General features: G+C 41.9%; 1 long non-coding RNA gene across 1 annotated transcript; it reads right to left on the reverse strand.

Moving 5' to 3' along the window:
* Positions 1–478: 478 nt before the first annotated feature.
* Positions 479–5,042, reverse strand: LOC129557340 (uncharacterized). The gene is made up of 3 exons (XR_008686198.2): positions 4,129–5,042; positions 2,325–2,399; positions 479–641 (listed from the first exon to the last, which is right to left on the reverse strand). It is a non-coding gene; the product is annotated as an uncharacterized LOC129557340 (long non-coding RNA).
* Positions 5,043–17,767: the final 12,725 nt, after the last annotated feature.

Raw genomic sequence — 17,767 nt, forward strand, 5'->3', positions numbered from 1 at the left:
TTCCAATTCCGTTTGCCCCCAGTAGCATTTCACATCTGCTTTGTCATTTGTGAGCCTCAGATATGGTGCCAAGAGGCCCTGTTCTCCAACAGATACTTCTGTTCAACTCTGTCTGCAGTGAATGATTCCTCTCAGTTCCTTATCCAGTATTTAATTCCCTGTTTCTGAGCTGTATTGAAGGTGAGGAAGGCGTATCTGATCTCCCAAGAGGCTCAGTGCCAGCAGAGTAATTAGCTAGGCTTCCTGCCAATTCAGAGCTTTGATCTGGAAACCCATAACCTTTAGCTTCAATATGGTGGCAGAAGAAGGTGCCAGGCTAAAGAAGAATGCTCATGGCTCTTCTTTCAAAACTGTACAAACATTACCCCAGACAGGTTGAGAATTGGGCTACACAAAGCGTTGGTTGAAAAAAAGAGATTTATTGGTTCATTTTACAACTCAAACTCTGACTATATTAGTGACTTCACAGAAAATTTAAGAAAGCCTGTATTGAGAGACAATAAGGAAGATATATTTATCAAATCACAAATGGCATTTCTCTGGGCACCAGAAGGCTCAATGTGAATAGATATACTTCTGTTAGGATGTTTGTGACCATAACGAAAGTAGCGGCAGGAAAAGCCAGTTGCATTCTTTCCATCCTAAAAACAAAATACAGGGAGGAGAAGAAATGTGGTATGACATGTAAAAGGCACTTCTTTGACCAGAAGACACATTCTGATTTTGTGGCCTCTAGCTTAAATACAAAAGATTGCTGTTGGAGTGAAGTTTGAAAGGCTGACAAGAAATAAAGCAGGCTCAGAGAGCTGTCTGCCCATGTGAAGTACTTTGCTGGCACCAACATGGAATGTGGCAGCTGCATTTGGTGTCCAACTGGGAGCTATTGATTTTTTACTAATACTCTTGGAGAAAGAGATTGGCAAATACCCTGTGAGAGGTAACGTGCAGAAGACTGGTTTGGCTGCCAGAGAAGCACGTGGAACCCCAAAGGATGTCAACGCACTTCCTTAATGCTGTTCCTTCATGTGGTTTGACTATAGCTTTTAAACTTGAGAGTGAATCATAATGGAATTGCAAAATGGTCTCATTATCTTAGATGGATTGAAGTGACTGATAATGTATGACAGTGGGGGTGTGGGGGAGGGGATGTTCGTGGTGGCTGGGAGCGGACTTGGCCTGTGTTCTGTTAATGAAGGCAGCGGTCTCTCTGGGTGACTGACAGCGATTCTGTCTTAAAAATACCTACCCTGCTGGCCTGTCATGATGCTTTTATCTCGGCCTTTAAATACCCACTGGCTAAGGCTTAGAGGTCTTTAACAACCAATAAAATGCCAAGGCTGCTGGAATGCATCATACATTCAAACTGTCTTAGCCCTTAACAGAATTCCCTTCAAATCTGTTTGTCTCCTACGTTCCTCGTCTGTTCCTGCCGTGACCACCGTCCGTGATCTCTCTCATTTCCTCACTGCACGTGTCTAGTTAGGAAGGAATCGTGTCACCTCCAGCTCTGGGTTGCTGTCTCTCCAGCCAGTGTGCTGCTGTATCGGTCATGTCTCGCTTATATCAGTGCAGTGGGCATGGGGCTTTTGCCAGGGCCACTGCATGAGCATTCAGGCCTTTCTAAAACATGGGTCCTATCTTGTCACCATCCCTCTTAAATCCTCTCCATTACACTTTAGTGATCACCGGTTTGTCCAAAACTTATATCTTGACAATGGAGACCCTTCATTGGTACATTATCCACCTCTCTGTTCCCTGGCTTCCCACCATGTAGGAAACACTCAACTTTCCCCTGATTGAAGAGCATCATCTTTTAAAACGTTATTGTATGTATTCTTGCCCCTCTACCTAGAATGAAATTTCCCTTCATTTTTTTGTTTTTTCAAAACCCAGAAAGTATGCAACTTTTCTCGGCCAGATTTGGCTGGTCTCCTTTCTGCTCAAAATAAGTGTACACAACTTCACCAAAGCATTTTGCATACTGTTGGTAACTTTCTCCCTACTTTCTCAAAGATATGAATAATGTAGCATTCATCTCTAGATCTTCAATACCTGACAATACCTAGAACAATAAATCTGCATTAAAAAGTTCACTACAGTAAATGGGCCATTCTTGGGAACTTGTTAGTATGATCAGTTGCCCATGTAAAGAGCTATGTTGGTCTGGTTCTATGGCAAACTACAAAGCAGGGAAGAAGAATCTTCATTTGTACAACTTTTTCTCCTTTTTTTTTTTAATACCATTCCCCTCATTTTCTCTCAGGAAAGGCTTATGCTATGTGTTACCTCAGTCATTAACAACAAAACAAATATTAATGGAGTACCTGCTTTACTGCAGACACCTTGGGGAATCCATGTGTCAGGGAATAAGATGAGCAAGCTTTCATGGGACCTGTAATCTAGGTTGGACAAGATAGACATTAAATTCACAAATATGAAAATAAGATCATTTCAAGTAGTGATGAGTGCTGTACAGAGAATTAAAACAGGGCAACATCGGAGCAACTAACTGGAAGGCTCCTTTGGATCACTGTTATCACATGTCTCAGAGAAGCTGTCATTTAAGCAGAAAGTGAATGACAGGAAGGAAAGAAGATTCTAACCCTGTGAAGACATGATGTGGGTGAGGATGGGTGGGGTGGGGAGCAGTGAGCAAAGACAGCCGCAGCTAGTGCAGAAATCCCGAGAGAGAGAGCACACAAGATGGTTACATTTAGGAAGAAAAGAAAGCCCCAGTGGCTAAAGAAAGACATATAGCGGGCAAAGGGAGTGTAAAAGTTTTGAGAGGTGGGCCAGGACAGATGGTGTGGAGCAGGCGAGATGGTTTTCTGATCACCATGGCAGCCTTTGGGAGCTCTCAGAGGAGAGCAGCTCAGTCGTGAGGCTAGAGATTCAGGCCCTATGTAACGGGTGTCCAACTCGACTCCCAAAGGTTTCCTGATGGGATCTAGAGAGTGAATGTGCATCCCTCCCCCACACCCCTGCCGGCTCCACCTCTGTTTCTGCCTTGATTTCTCTTCTGTTACCATTTGTCTCTCTCTTATTGCCCTTGACTCTGGAACATAGTCCAAAGCACCAGGCACACAGTGTCTTTTTTCCCTTGTTATATATAAAATTTTATATTCTGCACTTTATCCCTGTTTATCATCTGGTGGACTTTATACTCCAGGAAAATGCAGTAAATTTTTCCTTCTCACATTCTAATTTGAGAATCCTTAGGATATAATACATATTTACTTGCTTGGAGTGAGATGGGTTAGGTCCAACATGGAGTAGGCATGTTGACTGGGGGTTTCCACTGAGGACAAGGTAGGGAATCCAGGTATGGAGAAAGTTATGCTGGTGGGCAGACTGAAGGAAGCAACACAGGAGAAAAGAGTTGTTGAAAAGAGTTGTGCTCCTATCAGAAGGTAAGCTCCTCAAGCAGGGACCTTGCACGGTCTGTTGATCTGTTCACTGCTGTAACTGCAGTGCCTAGAGCTCTGTTCCTTACAGAATGAATGAATGAAGATAAAATGATTGATCGAGCATAAAAACTAGCAAGACCTACAGCCATTGCTCTGATCTGAGACTCCTGAAAAATAAGACCAGGAAAAATATCCCACCAATGAAGAGGCCACTTCTTTGGCCTCTTCAGCTGTCAGTGATTTTGTTGACATTTGGAAACGGGATTTGAGAAGGAGGAGGTGGCCAACAGAAAAGGGGGAAAATCCACGGAATTCAAACTGCATAGACAAAAAGAGACAGAGAAGAAGAGGGAAAGAAAATTAGAAAAAGGAGAAACAATAGGTACAGTTTTAAAATAAGTACAAAATTGAACAGGGATTATAACATATTTAATCAGACTATAAAAGTCTTTCATAATTACTAAGATGACAAAGAAACCCCTTGAAAGGAAGTTTATGAAGTACCGCTCCAATCAGGTTTAGCTCCTTTTGGGACTGCTTGAGTGACAACTGTGTGGGTGTTACTCCCTGTAGATTATCATTTTCTTTCTGAATTCATTTCCTACAGCAGAAATGAGAGCCTGCGTCACTCACAGGGCATTCTCCTGTGATGTATGGGTTTTCCAACCTGAGAGCTCACAGACTTACAGGGCTAGTAGTTAACAGGTGGCAGGAGACTCACCCAGGCCCTGGTAGGAAGGCTCCATCAGCATCTAGAAGGAGAGGTCAGCAGAAGCCCAGGCAGAGAGTTCCCGGTGCACTCTTCAGCTGGTTGTATCGGAGTGTCATGTCCAAATGCTAGGATCTGTTCCTCCCCATCCTCCAAGTCTCAGCACATGTGCTCCCTTCCCTCGCTGCCTCTCTCAAGACTTCCTTCTCTCTTGTTCCCACTGAGCTTAGCACATATCTGCTGCTGCTGATGATGCTAAGTCGCTTCAGTCGTGTCCGACTCTGTGTGACCCCATAGACAGCAGCCCACCAGGCTCCCCCATCCCTGGGATTCTCCAGGAAGAACACTGGAGTGGGTTGCCATTTCCTTCTCCAATGCATAAAAGTGAAAAGTGAAAGTGAAGTCTCTCAGTCGTGTCCGACTCTTAGCGACCCCATGGACTGCAGCCTACCAGGCTCCTCCGCCCATGGGATTTTCCAGGCAAGAGTACTACATCCCTGTTATTCTTTGCTTGTCAGTCTCCCCATAAACTGCAGCTGTAGCTCCTCTGCCTTCTCTTCCTTGTTGTTATACTATGAGATCTACAAGTTAGGGAGCATATCTCTATTATCACTGGTTTCTGTCAGAGGGTTTCAGCTGAGGATTTGTTGAAAGGGTGCTTGCATACCTGAATGAAATAGCTCCCCACACTAAGCTTCAGGTCCCATCCTTCAAAGTGATCTGCCCTCATTCAGCTTAGCTATTTTTTCCTAGCTCTGGGCATCTATTACCTGTATCAATCACAGTTCAGCCAGTTATTTGAAGCAGGAAATATCTTAACACAGAAATTAGAGGCTTGCACATCCAGTGAGAAAGTCTGGGAGCCAGGGTTAGAAGGGAACTGCCGGTGCTCCAGAAATCTGAAAGTGCGAGAGGCCGAGGGAAGCTATGCTGGTCTCAAAGTGAGTCTAGACAGGACTCTGAGACCTCAAGTCACCGGGGCCTCAGCTGCTATTGGAGAGAAGCTTCTCTTTGCTTTCCAAACCCTAAGTGGGAACCAAATCCTGGTTGTAGAGAATTCTGGGAAATGTAGTTTCCAGGGAGAGAGCAGGAGGCAATGAGGAGGATTCTCCGTTAACAGTCTGACTCTTGTTAAACTCACATTCATTTTCTCTTTGCTCCTTGATAAAATTTCTTGCTGTAAGCCCCGACAGCCTGGTCTCCCTCATGCAACACTCCCATAGGTCAACTTGTATTTCGTAGCCTTGCTAACACTGGCAGTACCTGAACTTTCACCAGTAGCAAAGAAGATTCATTTCTAAACAGAGCAAGGGAATTCTTTTTTTTTTTTCCCTTTTCTAACAGAGACTAAATTATGAGGTCTAAATCTGGGTAGAGCTTTCAAATAGAGCCCTGACCAGTGCTGAATCGACTTGAAGAATGATGAAGGGCTGGCTTCGGTCTCTCGGCAGCTGTGAGCTTGGTCAGCCCTTTGCAAAGTAAGAGGAAATTTAATGAACCCAAATAAGACGTGATCCTTTGTGGCTATAAAAGTTACACTTTGCAAAAGCTCAGCTGGTCAAGAGCCACTTGAAAATGATGTTACTGCTGGGGAACTCTGTCAAAAGTCCCCTCCTCTGGGTGAGTTTCCTTCTCTTTGAGGGAAAACAAAGAGAGGTTTAACAAGCTAGAGAAGGGTCATTTTGCCATTTGAAAGACCACATTCAAAAATTGAGGCCCAGTGAAATTGGGAGGCATCCATAGTCAGTACTTGTTTATTTGTCCAGCTTTACACCATGTAAGCAATGCGAAATCCTTTCCGCCTCTAATAATAACAGCACCGTGGCCCTGAGTTAATGGAAAGCTGGAACAGCCAAATGAGAGCCGGTGCTCAGATTAACCACTGTAGGTCAGACAAGTCCACAGCTGCGGTTGGGGAGGGAGGCAAGGGGATGGAGAGGGAGGAAGAGCAGAGGAAGCCCTTCCTAAAATATTTTTGCCTTGTCAACAGATTCGATGCATGATATATTTTACCACCAAATTTGTTCACTGGAGGATTTTCTAAAGGATTTGAGGAAACAACCACCCGATTCAGATTCTATGGCTTCTAATTGTATAAGCTGCATATTTTAGAAACCTTTTGTGCCAAGGAGTCTTCATTTGTAGAGCACTTCGTTTGCTTATACAGTAGGCAACAGGGTTTAAATGGCATAATTATTATGTGTTTCTAGTTTGCCTCACATTTTGATTCAATCAGAATCCCTGAATCTGACAGCCTATAATCAAACAAAGGGAATGCTCTGGAAGCAAAGGATTAACAGAGGGGAATTAAACTGTCGTTTTGAAACAGCTTAGACCAATATGAAAGCCCATTTAGGAGTCTCTCCATAAATATCCCTTTTGTTTTGTCTAATTGCTGGTTTGAATGTATCAGACTCATCAATGGGATTAGGGTTAATAGATGTTTGGTCACGCAGAACATGCAGAGGAGGAATCTGATACACACACACAAAAATTGCACTTAATGAGCTTAGCAAATGTTTGCCATATTTTTAATGAACCCTGGGGCTGTCATTTAGAAATGCTTAGCAACTGCTTTTCCATCCTTGAAAATAGAGCAACTGAAGGACATTAACACTATGTACACCCGTAAATAAGAGGAGCTATTTAAAGACATCAGCCAGGAGGAGGGAATGATGACATTTTTCTGTCTGAGAGCCAGTGATACTTAACACTCAGGGTGTGGGTTCGGTGTGTGACAACATAGCTGGGAGGTTCAAGTTTCCCCGAAGGGCACTGCCGAGTGTGAGGTTTTTGCAAAGACTCATATAACCATTTTCTTTTTATAAGTAAAACCTGTTTAGGATCAAATCTCCCAGCCTCTTCCCCCAGCCCCTGCTTCTGTTTTTCACACCTTCCTGCTGCCCTTTTCAAGTATCTGTGGAAAGGCTTTTGAACTTGGAGGTTATGTGTCACTGCTGCTTTCCCAGGTCCCAGCCGCCTCGTGGCCAGGGAGGGCCGCTCCCCAGCTCAGCCCGGCAGGGCCAGGTCGGCAGGCTCTCGGGATTGATTACTCAGAAGATTGAATGATACATCTTGAGCGCCCATGGGATTTGGCTCTGAAAGCAATGCAGTCGGCAGTAATGGGGACTTACTGAAGTAGGCCATGTGGCTTGTGCTCTCTGAGCACAGACCAGGCCTAAAAGAATCAGGTTTTCCTTGGGGAAGGTTTGATTTGATAGACGGAGCACAAAATGCAGGTCCAATGGATTATGGTTAGAGCAAATGAAGGATGACTTAGATCCTTCGTTTTCATAGAGCCGATTGATTTCAAAAACTTCCTGCCATCTCCTCCAGCGCTGCCTCTCCAGGAGGCAAAAATAGACACCACCTCAGTGAAAAAAAACAAAACAACAACAAAAAATGACAAAAAAAACTAAACACAGCCACTTTTCAGCTTAACTTGAAAGTGAACAATCCTCCTGCCATAGCAGCTGGTTTGGTGTTGAACTATGGGATTATAATTCTTCTTAGGAGAAAACTAAGAAAAAGCCCCTTTTCATGTTGAGTAGGAACTCTGTAAAGTGCACAAAATTATGAAGTTTTCTTTGGAGAGAGTAAAGGACATGAGTGTCATGAGGGGAAAGGCTTGTATATTTTGTTCTTGTTTTTCTTGTGGTGGAGGTGGTGAGGATGGTGGTGGCCCTGCACGGGTCTGTGTGTTTATGTGTTTTGCTAGTCATTTGTCATCAAGTGCTCCTTGCCCTCAAGCGACTATTAGAATGCCTGGTTTGATGAATGAAGCTAGAGATGTTACCAAAGGCTTTATGGCTTCATGGTTTAAAAACATTGTCAGTAATAAGCAATTTTTCTTTTAGAAATGTCTAAATTCTTGGCATCCAAGCCAGTGGATCAGATGAGCTCCAAAAATATCATTTGTTAAATGAATCCCTTAGGTCATAGGTCCAAAACCAAAACACCTGCAGAATCCAGATTGACTTTGTAATTGAATGAATCTAGGTAGATGAATTATTAAGGAGTGATAAGAACTGCAGAAGACTGAAAACCACACATGTCCCATCTGAAGTGAGTAGGGGCTATTTGGCTGAATGGTCTCATCTTTAAACTCATGATCCAGCCCTAACTCATGCCTCTTCTCTACCTTCTCCGTTTCTGGACTTTCTGCTTGATTTTAACCTTGACAACTGAGATTTCCTAACTGTATCTTACCTTTTGGCTTTAAGACACCAACTTGCACTTTTTCTCCAGTCCTCTGAGAGCACCCTAGATGAAGTCTCTCAGGTGAATGAGAGCAGATGAACGAATGGTCTACATTTGTTTAGCACGGATATGTGTGAGTCTCTCCCTTCTTCTCCCCGTCCTTCCTTCCTGGGCCTGTAGAGATAATCAAGGAGTAGATCCTTGGCCTTGTAGACACTACATAATCTAGAGGGAGAGGAGCAAAAATGTGTGCACGGTTGTCACATGATGAGAAGTGCTCTGTGACACACTCAGACCCCATGGGGAGAATAAAGAAGAGATCCTTTGAGTCTTGCTGGGCAGTCAGGGAAAGCCTCACAGACTCCGTGTGTGTATGTTGTATATAGGTGTGTTCCAGTTGACAATGTTGAAAAGAATACTCTGTTAAAGGGCAGCTTGTGCAAAGACACAAGAGTGTGTGTGAAAACATGGCTTGCTTGGACAATAATAAGTACAGACATGAATTGGGAGAATTGTAGGTAAAAGGCTAGAAAGGTGGACATGAATCAGAGCCTAAAGCTTGGGCTTGATCTTACAGGTACTGGAGGACCACTGAAGGATTTCCAGTACTCAGGTTGTATTCAGGAATTACCTAGCTCCTGGTGGCTCAGACGGTAAAGCGTCTGCCTGCAATGTGGGAGATCCGGGTTCGATCACTGGGTCAGGAAGATGCGCTGGAGAAGGAAATGCAAACCACTCCAGTACTCTGGCCTAGAAAATCCAGTGGACAGAGGAGCCTGGTAGGTTATGGTCCATGGGGTCGCAAAGAGTCGGACATGACTGAGCGACTTCACTTTCACTTTTTCACTTTCAGAAGTACAGCTTCAGATGATTCTTGATTCAAACTCCATGGTAAAAAAGGAGAAGCTCTTCTCAGAACCTTTGTATGTGTGTGTGCATTTCTCAATATTAAATGTTTAAAGGCACAGTAGGATGAAAACCCCCACCTGCTGAAAACAGTTTAGTAAATATCCCAGAATCTAGTCCCCAAGGGAATGACCTGGAGTTCCTTCATTGAATAACTGGACACCTATAGATTTCTTCCAGTTCATACCCCTCTATTCCCTCTACAGAGATAGTCAAGCATCCAACCAAGCAAAACCTTCTGGCCATCTTTCTGGATGTTTCACTTTTCAGGAACAGTGTTTGACTACTCAATGAACTCTCAGTTCATCTAGGACAATGCTTTAAGTTTTGCCACTACCAAAATTACTTTTTAGAAGTGCTCCATTGTCCTGATAATGCAGGTAGATCCAATGAACTTTTATGAACACCTCTAAGGACATGGTGGCATGCTCTGGAAGGAGGTTTTACAGAAGCTATCATCTCTTCTTTTCCTAAAAAGTTAATAATCTCTCAGGAACATTGATAGGACTTCTTTTAAGAAAGGCGTGGGAACTTTGAGGAGGAGAAGACAAACTTTTACAGAAAACAAAAGAAAATGTCTCACTTATTTGTGACTTTTCAGTTTTAAAATCAGATTTTCTTAGCTCAGACACAGAAGGTCCAATGAGTATTTTCGCATTAAAAACAAACAAACAAACTTAAATGATGGAAATGCAAAATTTCAATCAAAAATCCTCTTTGGGAATGGAGTGAGGAGGATTGAGGTTAGTATGTTTAGACATAGGTTAGCCTCTCCATGGTCTAGAACTAACCATGCTTATCAGCTTCATAAATTAAAGTATTACTGTGTAGCTTTGAGTGCCTCAGAGACTTAATAAACAATATGCACACAATGACGATGTTATAGGGGGGAAAAGCTGGTTTACTACTATGCCTGTCTTTCAGAAGACTTAGATGTTTGATAAATATGATACAATCAAGAGAGTCCAGCATTTAAAAACCTGGCATTATTATTAATTTAATCTACACCAAAACTTCCCTGGTGGCTTTCACCATAAAGAATCTGCCTGTAATGCAGGAGACCCAGGTTCAATCCCTGGGTTGGGAAGATCCCCTGGAGAAGGGAATGGCTACCCTTTCCTTGTCTAGAGAATTCCACTGACCTCAGACCCTGGTGGGCTACAGCCCATGGGGTTGCAAAGAGTCAGATACTACTGAGCGACTAACACACAGTTTAAGACTGATTTTTTTTTTAATTTAAAAATGTTATTTTAAATTGTGGTTAGATACACATAACATAAAATGTACTGCGTTAACCATTTTTAAGTGTACATGACTGATTTGCCTTGAAATGCAGGAAGCAACTTGTCCCAAACTGCCTTTTGGAGGAGGTAATTTTCAAATGTTGTTTGTATTTAAGTTAGAAAATGGGAAAAAAGTTCTTTTCCCAATAAAGTCGGCAGAGGGCAAGATTGAAACTTTACAGTAAAAAATAACACATTAGCTTTGGACTCCTCACTAAGAGGATCAGAACAAAAGCCTGGAGGCTAAAAGGCCTGGGTTCTAGACCTGAGTCTGTTATGATGGAGACCGCTGGTGCCTCAGGGGGAGTGGAGCAGAGGTTTATAGCTGACTGGCTTGGTTTGTCTCTAGCTGATCTATGGCTGTTGATCTCTTTGGGTCTTTTCATGGTGAGGGGGGCAATATTTGGGTTATTTATTCTGACAGGAGGCTAGATGCTATTTCCATCTGCCTTGGAGTATTTGAGGAGATAAATGTCTGCCATGTCCTGATAAATGGCCTCTATGGTTCATTGCCAGAGAAACTGAGTTATGGCTCCTATATTACATTTCAGAGAAAACTTCAGCCATCCGAAATATGCGCTGCAGCCCTCCATTTGACCGGGAGCGCAAAGTGTTTTCCTGTTTAAAGGACAAGGTTTGCACAGTAGCACCTGAGGGTGACTGGAGGGTAGAGGATAAATCGAAAGACTTCGTAAGTCAGGCTAGTAAATCAAGTGTGGTCAGTTTGAAATACCAAAAAGAAGAATCTGGGGAATGAGACTTAACACTCTGTGTCCTGGCTGAGTTTAAAATCATCTTTGCCTTGGCATTCTCATGTTAGTCAGTTACAGTTCTAGAGCGCTGTCATCTTTAAGAGTAACAAAGGTCAGGGGTTGGGGGATACATTTAAATGTTATCCAGAGTATCACAAGATATTTATTTTTATAAGAAATGTGAAAGAGATACTTTTTTTTTTTCATACATGTGCCAATTATATGTATCAGTGGATTGAATGAAAATTTATTTTAGATACCAACTGAATTTCAGATACCAAATGGCAAGGGGATTATAATTGTAAATAGGCTTGTCATAATCTAGTATTATACAGAGGCATATGTATGGCCTGTATTCATCACTTCCTGATGTATAGACACCTATACACATTGAGTCACATGTGTTGACGGGATGAACTCTGTTTTGTGGAAGGAGGGGAAATGTAGCACAAGGAATGTGTGAAATCAGTACTTTCTGGGGTAAGATTTGGTGGTCACCAAGACCTCTGGAGAAAGAGACAAGGAGGGAGGAGCAGAGATTTTTTTGCATTTTTGTTAGCACAGAAGTAAGATGAGCCAAGAACTCTCTTGGGATTTAATCACATTAAGCAGAGTCCATATGTGACAAGTGCTATCTCTTCTGGGGAGGTACAGTTGCCTCTTTGAACTGGATTTACATTGCCTGAATTGTGGCAACGATTCCTCAGGATTGAAATTTTTGAATTTTGAATACTGCAACTTGCAGCCAAAATACATTAAGAGTGATATCACTTTACATCTTTCCTATGAATTAGTACAGATTTGAAAAAGAAGGTCTAAGTATGCGGCGATAGTAGTTTAACAGAATCTGCTGTAACTTCTCCAGTAGCTGTTAGTTTCAGGAACCATCCTTCCTATTCACCTGGGTTCTATTATTTTGAAGCTCTTTTCTCATCTGCTCATGAGATCACCAGGATAGACACCTGTGATCATTTAACTTTGTCTGTATTCACCTTTTTGTATATGTAGATGATCCCATTATGTCCAATACAAATGTATTTAACCATGGCCCTTCAGAATCACAAACTTAAATATATTTTCCCCTTATTTTACATAGAGGTGAGTTTAGGAATATCCCTTTCTGTCTTTTTTTGCCTATTGTTAGGCCAGTGATGTATAAAAAAATCATAATGACTATGTATAAAGGGAGCAAATAGGATCCATTAGATTAAATTTTTTTAAAATTTATTTATGTATTTTTGGCCGTGCTGGGTCTTTATTGCTTGTGCAGGCTTTCTCTAGTTGAGATGAGCAGGGGCTACTCTTCATTGCAGTGTGTGAGCTTCTCATTGGGTGGCCTGTCTTCTTGCAGAGCACAGGCTCTAGGTGCACAGGCTTCAGTAGTTGAGGCAAGTGAGCCCTAGAACTCGGGCTCTGTAGTTGCAGTACACAGGTTTGCTCCGCGGCATGTGGAATCTTCTTGGAGCAGGAATCAAACCCACGTCCCCTGCACTGGCAGGTAAATTCTTATCCACTGTGCCACCAGCGAAGTCCAGGATCCATTAGATTTTATTCCACTGTCTTGTTTTGTTTTTTAAAGTGTAGAGTTTCTCAACACCAATTTAGAGACTTTGATTTAGTAACTCATCAAGGGTTGGATAAAATTTCAATTGAGTAATGCTAATATATAAGTTGGAGCCAGGCCAACATAATTTGAGTGTCAAGGGACCACAGGTAATTATTGTGACCTGACCAGAGATATGAAGCCTTGTCTTTTTAAGCCATCTAAACTGAAGGGGGAAACATGCCAAGGAGAGAAAAGGTATGCCAGTTTGGCCTTACATGCCCTAAACTAACTGTCTGGGTTGATTCAATAGAAAGAACATGGGCTTTGTAGACAAACCTCAGATTGAATTCTGGCTGTTGCATTTATAGCCTTGAGGCCTTGAGCATTTTACTTAACCTCTCTGAGTCTCAGTTTCCTTTCCATAAAGCAGGGATTATATCTCCCCTGCAGTGCTGTTTGTAAAGATAAAATGAAATACAATGACTCACATTTGATCGCTGGGCCAGCACAGGGTGGCTACTCCAGAGCCATCCGTTTCTTTGCTGCCTTTTCTTTCTGAGCATGTCAAATTATGGTGGCAATGTTTTTAGCCAGCTATTTAAATAGCTACTTAATGGTGCTGAAATTCACTAGACCTTTAATGCTGGGAATAGAAACGTTAATGAAAGTTATAGAGAGGGGGCCTGAATTAGAGCAGGATCTGTTCTTATAACATTCCTCTCAATTTTCTGCTTTTTGGACAAGAAAAGGAAATACCATTAGCCCATGGAAAAGAAATTGTTCTGATCTCCTTCCCTCTCTTATTTTATTTATTTTAATCTAATCTAATTTAATCCAATTAAATTTAATTTTACTTTATTTTATTTTAGTTTTTTGGCAGAATAGAGAACTTTAGTCAGAGCTTTAGAGAACACAACAAATTTGCCATCTTCATTCCCTTCCCAGAGCAGAACTTGAGGTTGATGCGGGCAAATCTCTGTAATGACTGTCTTCTGTAAACCAGGGAGAAAGGGTGCAGTTGTACTGGTCAGCATGTAAAATAACATGCCATCCATATAGAACGCAATGTGCAAAGTACCAGTGGAACTTGACATTCAAGGCACTTTAACACCTGTTTCCATAGCTACACTGCAATCCAGACATGTGAGAGGCAGGCCTGCCTCTGCCAGGCCTGTCATCCCAGGGAAATAAATTAAGAAAACTGATGACAAGGCCTGGATTATACAATTTCTTTAAAGTACAAAGTAGACCTGAAATCTAAGTGGGAACGAACAGAGTTCAGACAAAATGGATAAACCCCATTTCCGGTAACCTTTGTAAGAAACTCGGAATGCCGCCTTCTTTATACATTTTGTTCCCCAACTCCCAGAAGCAGCATCATATGTTACACCTGGCAGTGGTATTTGTGGCACCATATTTTTCTTATTTTTAAGAGGTGATACCATATTTTTTTAAATGGAAGTTTGGAAAAAATACGCAGATGGGAAGATAGTGGTGGATGGGGGGGCACCGGCAGAGAGGGAAAAGGAGAGAAAGATGGAGTGAGGCAAGTGCTAAAGGGCAAAGCTTTGGTACCAGACACTGCGATATTTGCATATTCACAATATGTTTCTGGCCGAGAGCACGTTTTTCTGGAGTTCTGTCTGTATTTCTAGGCCTCTATATTTATCCATGTCTCTGGCTACATATGTAAGACTAAGTTTAGAGTCGGTGTGTTTGCTGGGTGCTTTACAGCGGTACTTGAAGAATTTCATGTTAAACAGGCACTGGCAACAGACATGAGCTGCTGTCACATAGGAGGGGACATCACAGAAGGAGGCAGAGACCTGGGCTCAGTTCCGTGCATGGCACAGTGGCCAGTGACAGACAGGGCCTTTCAACATTCTTCGAGTGTTTCTGAGCCAGTTCTTTTATTTTTGGATTCCCTTTCATTCCAAATGAAAGCAGTTTGATAATAAAGTCAGACTATGCTCTATAGGAACAACTACCCTTCTTTGAAAGACCCTTACCAAGCTTTTTTTTTTTTTCTTTTTTAATACCACATATGTTAGGGAAATTTTGAGTTGTATAATTCTAGTGAAAAATCAAATAATGTCTGCTTGCCTATGTCCTGTTTATTTACTTATTTTGGTAGATAAGCAGGAGAGAATGTTGTTTCTGAAGAAATGCAGGTGAGGAGAGAATGAGTTAGAAGAAAGGATTACATTGCTAAGAGAATAGATCTTAAATGTTCTCACTGCAAAAAAAAAGGCAATTATGTTTATTGATACAGATGTTAATTGACTCTATGGTGGTAACCATTTTGCAATATATAAGTGTATCAAATCAATACATTGTACACCTTAAACTTATACAATTGTTGTTCTATTGCTGTTGTGTCTAACTCTTACTGTGTCCAACTCTTTGCAACCCCATTGAATGCAGCACACCAGACTTCCCTGTCCTTCATTATCTCCCAGAGTTTACTCAACATGTCCGTTGAGTTGGTGATGCTATCTAACCATCTCATCCTCTGCCACTCTCTTCTTTTACCTTCAATCTTTCCCAGCTTCAGGATCTTTCCCAGTGAGTCGACTATCAGGTGGCCAAAGTATTGGAGCTTCAGTATCAGTCCTTCCAATTGAATATTCAGGGTTGATTTCCTTTAGGATTGATTAGTTAGATCTCCTTGCTGTCCAAGGGACTCTCAAGACTCTTCTCCAGCATCACTGTTTGAAAGCATCAATTTTTTGGCACTCAGCCTTCTTTATGGTCCAACTCTCACATCCATACATGACTGCTGGAAAAGCCATAGCTTTGACTAGATGGACCTTTGTTGGCAAGGTGATGTTTTTACTTTTTAATACTCTGTCTAGGTTTGTCATAGCTTTCCTTTCAAGGAACAAGCATCTTGATTTCATAGTTGTAGTCATCGTCCACAGTGATTTTGGAGCCCAAGAAAATAAAATCTGTCACTGCTTCCACTTTTTTCCTTTCTATTTGCCATGAAGTGATGGGACTGGATGCCATGATCTTAGTTTTTGGAATGCTGAGTTTTAAGCCAGCTTTTTTCACTGTTCTCTTGTACTTTCATCAAGAAGCTCTTTAGTTCCTCTTCATTTTCTGCCATTAGAACACTAAGAAAAGTGTACAAAAATAAAACCCAACTAGCCACAAGCTCATTCCCATGATAACTAGTGGCCACATCTCAGAGAAAGCACGTATCCTTATAATAATCCGTTCTTTTTTCCCCCAGCTTTATTGAGATGTATATCAATACATCATGTACAACATTAAGTATCTCCTATTTGTGGTGTTTTAAATCCAGTAGTGTATTTAAAGCTGGATTTGCAAAGGAAAATTTGCCAGTGAGTTTGCTTCCTATTAGGTGAATTTACCTTTTTTTCCAAATTGAAAAATAAATTATGAGAATGATGCAGTAAAATAACAAACACGTGAAAAGTAAAGGAATTCATATATTATTGGCCTGAAGGGTTATGTGTATGTATTCATGTGCATGCCACCACATCAAAGTAATCATTGTGGCAGAACATATGTGTGGGGTCCCCAAGATCAAGCCTAGTTTTGATGGTTTGCTAGGAAGACTCGTGGGACTCAGTATATTGTCATACGCATGGTTGTGATTTATTACAGCAAAAGAATGTCAGCAAAGGGAAGATGCACCAGAGGCAGAGTCCACAGGAGACCAGATACAAACTTCCGAGAATCCTTTCCTAGTATGTTCTTGGTTCCCCCAGCAGCTATGTAAAATGTTGTCTTCCAGGAAGTGCATTAGAAACTCAGAAAATTCCAAAGTGCCCCCCATTTTTCTTGGGCATTGGTCATGAAGGCACCCTGTTCCCACATATACCTATATTCCAGACTCCTGGAGGGAAAGTGGGTGTTCAGCATGAACCATGTTTTTTTGCACAGAGAGTTTAAAGACACTGATTTGTTCTTATTAGTTAGTATGTAGGAATTTTCCTTAAATCCAAGTTCACAGATACCAGCTGAGGGCCAACCTTGCAAGCAGGCCTTTAGGGTAGTAGTCTCAGGCCTGCTGTAATCTTTTTGTTTTGCAGTTAGTCAGAGAGGCTCTCATGGTAGACTTTCCTGCAAGCCTTCAGTTCTTAGGAAGAATGAGTGCTGCATTATAAGGCTGTGGACCTCCACGGGGTCGGCTCTGCAAGGAGGGGTGATCTGGTGGGAGAAGCTGGGGTGGGTGTGGCTCACTGGTCCAGAAGCAGGAGACTCAGCCAAGTCAGGGTCTGCAGCCAGCGGGAGGAAGGGGAGACCATGTTATCTGGGGAGTCCCATCCAGAGAATTTCCCAGAGCAACAGAAGGGACCTCAGACAACACTAGAGGCCAGTAGGAAGCACAGTGATCAGAAAGAGAAATGTGATCTCTCTGGAAGGCAAATATCCAAGCATCAGCATAAGCCCAGGAGACCTCATTCCTTCAGTGTCTGGGGAACACCTGAGGTGCCCTTTCTTCTCCTGTTCTCAGAAGCTCTTTGGAAGATAAGCAGAGGAATGGAAAAGACTGTTAGGTCATAGGTCATTGCTTTAGCCAGACTGCATATTGCATACATTTTTCTTCTGGCTCACCAGGGTGGGCATTTGAGGAACAAGGAAGATTAGAGACTGAATAATAACATACATTTTCTCCTACATCATCATCATAATAGGAGTTAAACTCTATGTCTTTATTATTCTAGTAATTTTTCCTTTGATTTATGAGAAAGGATATTGTAGTCTATATAATATAGTCTATTTTATTAAAGGAAATTAATTACTGTTTCACTACCCCAAAGCATTTCCCCCCTTTTAGGCACTCTCCAAAAAGAAGAATGTGTTGTTTCTAAATGATAGTATTTTCCAGTGTGGTCAAGATTCAAAATCTAAGGTGGATCCCAAATAGTCATTATAAAACTCTTTAAAATAGCAACCCAACTCCAGTATTCTTGCCTGGGAAATCCCCTGGA

The sequence above is a fragment of the Moschus berezovskii genome, chromosome 7, assembly GCF_049115385.1.
Source record: "Moschus berezovskii isolate FMDL1 chromosome 7, NW_MosBer_1.0, whole genome shotgun sequence".
NCBI classification, from domain to species: domain Eukaryota; kingdom Metazoa; phylum Chordata; class Mammalia; order Artiodactyla; family Moschidae; genus Moschus; species Moschus berezovskii.